We start from the raw sequence: 8649 nt of genomic DNA, 5'->3' as shown, positions 1-8649 counted from the left end.
GGACGGGCCTTCATTATTTGAGACCACCCATGAATAAGTATCTTTTCACCTCCAAGGGGAATTGAGTAGGTCGACATAAACATCATGTTGTGACCAAGCGCAAGTCTGAACCGACCATGGTCAGGCATCTGTATAGGAACAATAGAACTCGGCAGTTCCTGTTTCAAGAAGATCACAGCTGTAAAACTGTGTCTAAGCAATAGTTTATGAACAACATATATAACAGAAAACAGCTCGTACCATAAGTTTCTCGACACAGTTGGACCTGTTCAACGAGTGCAGCAGTGGCACACATATCCCACGTGGCCTTCCACCATTGAAACGCCCCACAAGGACCTCAAGGCGATCAATAAAGTGTAGGAACTTGTGGATGTCGATCTAGTCAACTTCAGTGCCATTAGTAACAGCCGAGTTATTACAGAGTAACAAACGAGCAGACTGCTTAACTCTGAAAAAACCTACACGTGCCACCAATTATAAGAAAATATTAGTTAGAAGTAGCATCTCCGTGAGAGATTTGTTGCTACTTCTAAAGTTAAATTGTGATTAGTTAGACAGAATAGGTGGATTAAGAAGTAATTGAGGCAACAAGCAAGAACCGGATACAAAACTAACATGGATGAACAATTGGAATGACGTCGGGGTGGAAGATCGCAGTGAAGATGAGACCAGGTTCTGCTATTTCCATCAACATTCGTGCGCCAACTTTCAGTCTGTAACACTTGAGAAAGTTTATCAAGTTCGGCCATAAAAAAGCAGCGATCTTCTTGGTTCATGAACCAACGGAACTTATATCCATGGCTTGTCTTCACTGTGACCATTAAAATAGTGTATTTAGTTATGGCAAGGCCGAGCATCTTGAGTACATGTGTTCTGGCAGAGCAAATAATACACTGTAGCAAAATAATATGAGAACACAGCATGTTCAAAAAAATCCCACCCTCCCGGATAGAAAGGAGGATTCTAGGAACATACTGTGCGCGTTTCAAAATGTTGTGTTAGGATGAGAAGGAACAAGTGTGGCGTCTCGCCGAGGGCGCAGGAACCTGTAGGGTACTCGCACTTTGGGCACTGCAAATGCAACACACTAGATTCAGTAGGAAGAAAATGCATCAACGGCGGTGGCTGCCATCCTAGGATTACCTGCGACCAAGTGACTTGGGTTTATTGGCGATGGATGAAGAATTTGTACCTGGTTCTCCGTGAGAAAACCCTATGCAATCGCCGAGAGGGGGTTTTCTCTGAACAAGCAGACGAGGGAGAAGGGGTTTCAGGCCCAGTGAAATATTGCCGCTTCATCCGTCCAGCTTACTGCTAAAGCTGGAAAGGGGGTTGTGATTTGACGGCTCATTGGGCATTACTGTGGCGCTATGACCGGGGTGTGTCTACCGTGAAGTTGTGCACTCTAATTTGTGCATATGGCACGTGGACCCCGTTGCCGATTGCCCCACATATCAGCGAAAGGAAGTACAAAGACAGGAGTAACTAGTTACACATAAATATATTTTTTGACAGAGAGATACTCCCTCTGTAAAGAAATATACAAATCTTTTATATCACAGGCTCACCTTGCCGAGAAATATACTCCCTCTGCAACGCACGGGCATTAGGGGGGTTCTGCTTTTTTTATGGGGGTTCAGCTGAGAATATAGTACTCAAATAGGCTCACGGTTCTGGACTTTGGGCCGCAGGCTGACCTTCATGTTTGGGGGCCCATGTGTTCTACCTCAGCGCTTTTCATATTGCAAGCGATCGGTACGGTGCTGGTTTTAGATGCTGTCGCAAGGCGAATACACAAAATTGAATAAAGCACGGCAGCTGTTGGAATGAAATCGAACAACAGTTCCTAACCAGCAATCAGAGTTGCAATTCTATCAATGATATACCATGTGATAAATAATACTGTCGTACTACTTATACACACAGGACACTTGTTTCACCATGCCAGATTATTACATCAAAATCTCTTGGAGGATAGATCAGTTCGGCAGTTGCGTGCTGCTACTGAAGAATTTCAACGTTGATTTGGACCAGCTCTCCTTGCCGAGAAAGTTCGATTTTTACATCATCCCCTACCGCAAGATATGATTTAGATTTGAACCTTGACCATCCTTTAGCATCAATCATCATGTGACCATCCTTTGTACTTATGATATATCGAGCAGGTTCATTCACACCAAGGCTACGCATGGTAAGAGAAACTTGGCCGCGGTCGCCCGGATTGTCGAACGACTCCCTCCTTGCTCTAGAAATTCTCTGTTTGCAAACAAGAAGACATACCCAAACAGTTAGATCAACATAGTGAATCATGTGAAACAACATGGAAAGAAAAAAGAACGAAGCACTTGGGCGGACAATGCTTACCAAGAAGGTGGACATGTCGGTTTTGTAAGGACTTTGGTCTATGAAGTGTGAACTGCAGCCCAGTCTGTTGCCGGTGCAACTGCACGGGCCGGAGCAGATGCAAGTGCAAGTGTTGGTGCAGGTGCCAAAGCCGCTGCTGTTGCCGGAGATGGTGGTCCTTGTAGAACTGGTGCCGGTGTCGGAGCAGGTGCCGATGTCGATGCCCAATCCTCCGGTAGATCAGACTAATCTACTGACGCGGTCGGTGGCCAATCCTCAGTTGGATCAGACTGAGTTGTTGCCGCTGTCAGTGCTAGATCAACTGCCGGTGCTTGATCTGTGCGAGACAGCGGCGATCGTGTCTGGTCTGCTATGATTAGCTTTCTAACTTGACTAGGATCCGTGACCATGATCCAGTCTTTTTCTTCATTTCTTTTAAATGCGAGAAGGACTAATTGTGGTGTTTTTGTTAAACCAAACTGCAGTTCATCATAGGGATTCAGCTTGTACTCAGACAACAGACTGATCCAATTTTTTCCAGTAATATAAGTGATGGACGGTGCCTTCGTTACTGACACGACATAAGAAGTGAAACCTGCAAAGTAAAATTGCAGGAAAAGAAAGAAAACATGACATTAAATCAATAAGATTTAGATAGTAAATCAATAAGATTTACTTGATGTGACACGAGTGGATCCTTACCAGGAAATCACTATGTTGAAGTACTAAACAGAAGATTGATCGTCCAACTACGCATGGCATGCAGGGGCCCCGCCTACTCCCACAAGCAGGACAGTCCAAAGGTCGTGACAAATCGTATGGACCGAACATCCATGGGGCTGGAAATCCTGGTGGGTGCGATAAACCCTGCAATGCATATAGATATTGGAGTGTAACCATAATTGATAGACTGTCCTCACAAAAAATATGATATGGATACTTCAAAATATACAGACTGAATTGAGTGGACAAACATTAACATAGACCGTTCTCAGGACTGACCACACACCAAAAGCGGCAATACTAATAAACAATACAGGGTTCACAAACACAAATCAAGTACTGAACAATAGTACTTACTACAGACAAGCAAAGTTGCACTAACTAAACTCTACAGACTATTTTTTGCCACCGACCTACGGGATGAACCCCGCATAACTGACTAGGCCATGGACTTCGTGTGAGATGTCTACATGCACCATCACCATCTTGTCAACCTTGGAGAACCTAACAGAGTGGTCTTTCCACTCATAAACATGATGATGAAGATAGGTCGCATCAGATTTGTTGGGAAGCTTTACAAGAACCACACCCTTCGTAATCGAAGGCACAGCCAGGAAATTGTTGTGGTCAAGTACAGCCTCGAGAACACGCCTGACAACAATGCTACAGGAAAACACTAGTTCAGGACATGTGGCGACAAGGACACACCAGCTGGATAGTTCAACAGTAGAACTCATCATCAAGTCTTCCAGTTCACACGGCATGACTTTGAGAACTTCATATCCACCGCGGACCTGGTTCTAATTCAAACAGAAACCATATTTTATTACTACCTCCGTTCAGAAATATAAGATGATTTTCGATATTATACTCCATATATGACTACATATACGCACAGAAATGAGTGAACAAAGACACTAGAACATGTCTTCAAAGGCATGAGAGCAGAGGGATTACATGCAATATCCATAACACAAGTTACTGAGGCAAATATACCCTCTTAAAAGGTAGCATTGATGTTCATAATGTACTCCCTCCGTCCCAAAATTCTTGTCTTAGATTTGTCTAGATACGGATGTATCAAGTCACATTTTAGTATTAGATACATCCGTATCTAGACAAATCTAAGACAAGAAATTTGGGACAGAGGGAGTAGTTGAAAGTAATCTATAAGAAATCAGTGTCAACCTCTTGCATGTTTTGGTCAAAAGAGGAATTTAGAACTGTCATTTGGCACACAAAAATCACATGCAAGATCACCCAGAAAGTTGTACTACTAGTACTAGTACTGTGTGTTAGATGAAAAAACATGATCAAGATCGAGAAAAAGATCGTCAAGAAGAGATATTACCTGGACTTGCTTAATGAGGGATCTCGGAGAGGGGGGCTTGGACAGGGCAATGGCTTTGGGCTTGTCTGCGGTAGTCTCGGCGGGGTGCTTGCGCTTCTTCATACCATGAGCCTCGACGGTTTTGGCCGGAGCCATAGACATCACTTCGGCCGGTGCTCCAGCGTCCATCAAGAAACTGTCAAATAGAAATAAAAGAAAAGAAACCATAATCACAAACCCAAAAGAAGAAGAGAGAGGAAGTTATAGGATCAGTCTCGGGGTTGCAAGACCGGCCTTGGCCAAAATCAACACCATTGATGCGCTCACCTTTCCTTCTTTGGGAGAGAAGAACAATGGCAGAAGCAGGTCGGGGTTTTCTTGAAGAAATGAGGAACAAGATGAGGCAGAAGCGAGGGTTGGGTAGAGAGGAAGCTGAGAGAGAAGAGTGAAATGATGGTTGCTTCGTCCGTCTAACTTACTGCTAGAAAGGAGGGGGTTTTGTGATTTGATAGCTCATTGGGCATTACTGCGGCGCTTCGATCGGGGTAGTCTACCGTCACTCTACTACGGAGTAATTTAGTGCATTGCTGGTGGACCCCGATGCTGGCAGTCCCACACGTCAGCGAAAGTGAGTAATTTAGTGCATGGCTGGAGGAGGATCTGCACGGTAGAGCGTGTCCACTGTTTTTCAGAAGAAACAAATTATTACAGCAAGCGTTTCCACTCTTACGACGGAGGAGTGCGAAACACGGCAGCCACTTGAACATACACAGTGCTCCTACTACTAGGCATGTGCAGTCGTTCATACGTCAGTACTACACAATCTTGTTGCTAGTGTAGTAAGATATGACGATAACAAATGATGTTGTGCGCATGTCAACTACTCCTATATGTAACATAGTACCGCTTTTTCGACTGTCCGGTTGAGAATGAACGGTGAGATCAATGTTAACAGAACTAGGTCCACAGCGCATGGAGAGTACGGTGCTACAGTACTCCACGAAACATGAACCATATGAAGCACGAATAGTGTTAGGCAGGGTGTATGAAAGGTGCACGGGATGGGAGCAAAAGTTCCCTTCTCGGCCCACTTTTGGGTGTTTGGCAGAGTGCATGAAGGGTGCATGAGTCCACACTAGTAGGTTGACAAAAATACATGAAGAGGAAACAACTATATTGAGATGAGAATGCAAGCAAACACACCCACACGCTTTGTGCTACAGTGACTGATCTGCACTGTCTGAGTTTGATCCAACGGTCATGTTGTGTCGAGACATGGACATGCCCATGCAGAGGGCGCCTAAACACCACTGAAGTCCCTCTGCTTCTCGAGGCGCATGACGTTGGTGATGCAGGGTGCAACCGCCCGCAGAGCCCGCTCCCGGTTGACGGGAGCCAGCTCGTCAAAGACGGCGTCCAATGGCACGAATGGATTCCGGTGATGGAGCCCTGAAAGGATTCGCCCGGCAACAGCGATGCCAGCCCGCAACCCCTCCTTGTCCAACTCAGCCCCCACCATCGCGCGGAGATGGCTCAGCTCCTCGGAGATATAGGTGAAGAAGGAGACCAGGTCAGGAAGCCGCAACTCGTTGAATTCGACCGGGTGGTCGAACGGGTTTAGCCCGACGGCCGGCATCATTGCGCTGGCACGACGGTAGGCATCGGGCAGCCGCAACACATGCGTGGCAACTTGGTTCACCAAGTGGTTGAGGCGATCCTGGACCTCGTCATGATCGGCCCGCTCGCGCTCCAGCCAGCTCCCCTGACGGCCTATCGTATCTCCTGCTTTCTGCAGCAACGCCGCCGATGCCTCGAGCATCTTTGTGGTGGATGCCTGTCGCTTTTGAAGCTCCGTGAACTCCCGCACATAACGGAGGAGCATGGCACTCCTCTCCTCCTTGAGCTCACGGAGCTCCACGTCCTTGGCCCTGAGCTCCGCATCCTTGGCATGGAGCTCCTGTGTCAGGAGCCTCACCTCGGACTCCATGATCTGCTGTGCCGCCATGGCACTAGGTAGAAGCAATGGGGAGAGGAAGCAAAGGGGGCGAAACGGCTAATAGGCAATGCAATCTACGGCAAGGCAGAGGGAGCGGGGAATCTTTTGGTTTTCTCACGGTAAAACACCAGTCGACGACTTCTCACATCAGGGAGCAGTGGGTACAGGCAGAGTCATCGTGACTAATTGCTCCACCCGGGAGGACCCCAAAACCGCGCGGTAGGGTGTGCCACGTCTCGGCACGGAGGAAAAATGTGCGTGTAAAAATATATTGTATCAGATGTAGTACCTATGGTTCGACCTCGGGACCCAGCCAGTCGGTTGAGAACACCCCACTAGCCACACAGCTTCATCATGCAAACGTGGCACGGAGGATAGATGTGGTTAGCTCCGTCTCGACCAGCCACAATGTCTCTTGTTCTAGGCGATTCTTCTATTTTCCAAGTTTTCTAGTTGTAATAACACCACGGCAAGCTAGCGCCGCTCTTCGTGTGTGCCCGTGCAAAGGTTAGACGATGGAGAGAAGAGAGATTGAGATCGCAGACCTGGGACCCACCAGTAAGTGAGATAACGGTCATACACGTGTTCACGAGGCACTCCCTCTACTCTACTCAACGCAAGTACTGTATAAAATCGAGTTATGGGACAAAGCCGACAACCGTTCGTTTTCTCAGGCTATCGACTTACGCTTTGTAGTCCAGGTTGCCAGTTCGAATCTTGTCTTTCAGATTTGTTAGTTTTAGGTCCAAATTTGATTAATGACAAGTGGGACCCCTGTGTGTTGTTCCGATATTTCAGTGTGGGATGGCTTTTTTGAACAAATACTTTGCGCGGTTAGACAAGTAACGGCACGAGTTACACGTTTTTTGCAAGTTTACGAACAAAAATGACAGCGGCATAGAATATCACATCCACCCCGCAGCTTAGATACTATGGTGATACGAGTTTTTACACCGTTGGAAGTGAGATCCAATGGCTTGGGAGTAGTCTTTGTAATTATGCGCAATTTCCAAACTCTTCAAAGGTTTTTTTGCAAATAAAACATTTAGGCCTCGTGTGTGTCACTGCATCTTCGATCCAACGGCTCCCCGGTGCTCATATTAGGTGCTCCCCGTAGCTTAATTACCCACTATGGTGATTGGAGTAGTTGTGGGCCGAATGCTACGAAAATATAATCTAAACCGACCGGAATAAATGCCTACACAAATTAATCCAAGGTTGGAGTGCCCCTCGCAATGTAAATAGCTCCGACTTTGCGAGGGATGTAGAGGTAGTAGCTTCAATGCGTGGAAGATACAGTGTGAGAAAGCGAGGTCAATCGAGAGACATATAGATAGAGAGACAAAGTGAGTGTGGTCCGACATTCACTGAACAAATATATATGCTCTGGAGAGATATTGTCCGATTGAGCTTTTTGGCAAGGGTGAGGGATGTAAGATAGAGCTTGAGAGATGATCCAGTCACAGACGTGTAGATATATTTTGTGCGTGGGAGGAAGCAAGGTCAACCGATCACATAGGGTCGCCGTGCGATCGAAAGAGTGAGACGGGTTGGAGAGAGTGACCTAGATAGACGATGTGCATGAGAGAGTATACAATGTGAATAGGTCGAATTGGGCTCAAACATGGTGATATATCGTTTTTGTCTGAGAAAGAGCAAGGTCAATCGAGATATACGGAGAGAGAGAGAGAGAGAGAGAGATTGAGTGAGCGTGGCCCACCATGAGGTCGAAAGAGTGGTGGCGGCTTGGATGGACTGACCTAGATAGACAATCTACGTGAGAGAGTATAGAGTGTGTCGATCGAGGCCCGAACAGGGAGATATATCATTTGTGTGTGAAAGAAAACGAGGTTAAACGAGACTCACATAAAGAGAGCGAGATTGAGCAAGTGTGGCCCGCCGTGCGGAAGAAAGAGTGAGACACTCTCGAGGGAGTGACCTAGATATACAACGTGCGTGCGTGCACATGCTTGAGAGGTTGGGAGGCTAGATAGGCAATGCATGTATTTAGCGCGAGAGGGTGAGAGGGAGAGGGGGGAGAGAGAGAGAGCTCGGCATGGGGTGCAATGGCGGGTGTGTGAGGTAAATACATTTGGTAACAGAGTGGAAAAAGGGGTTGTGTAGTTGAGAGACTTAGAGATCGAAACATGGAGAGAAAGAATGAACGTGTGTTGGAAACCAATAGCTTCCTAAGGTGGTTAGGAGAGGAAGATTGACCGATACAGGAAGTATGTAGCGTTTGTGCGGGGGGGCTAAA

This window comes from Triticum dicoccoides, chromosome 2A (genome assembly GCF_002162155.2).
Source record: "Triticum dicoccoides isolate Atlit2015 ecotype Zavitan chromosome 2A, WEW_v2.0, whole genome shotgun sequence".
NCBI lineage: Eukaryota > Viridiplantae > Streptophyta > Magnoliopsida > Poales > Poaceae > Triticum > Triticum dicoccoides.
This window is presented reverse-complemented; position numbering follows the sequence as displayed.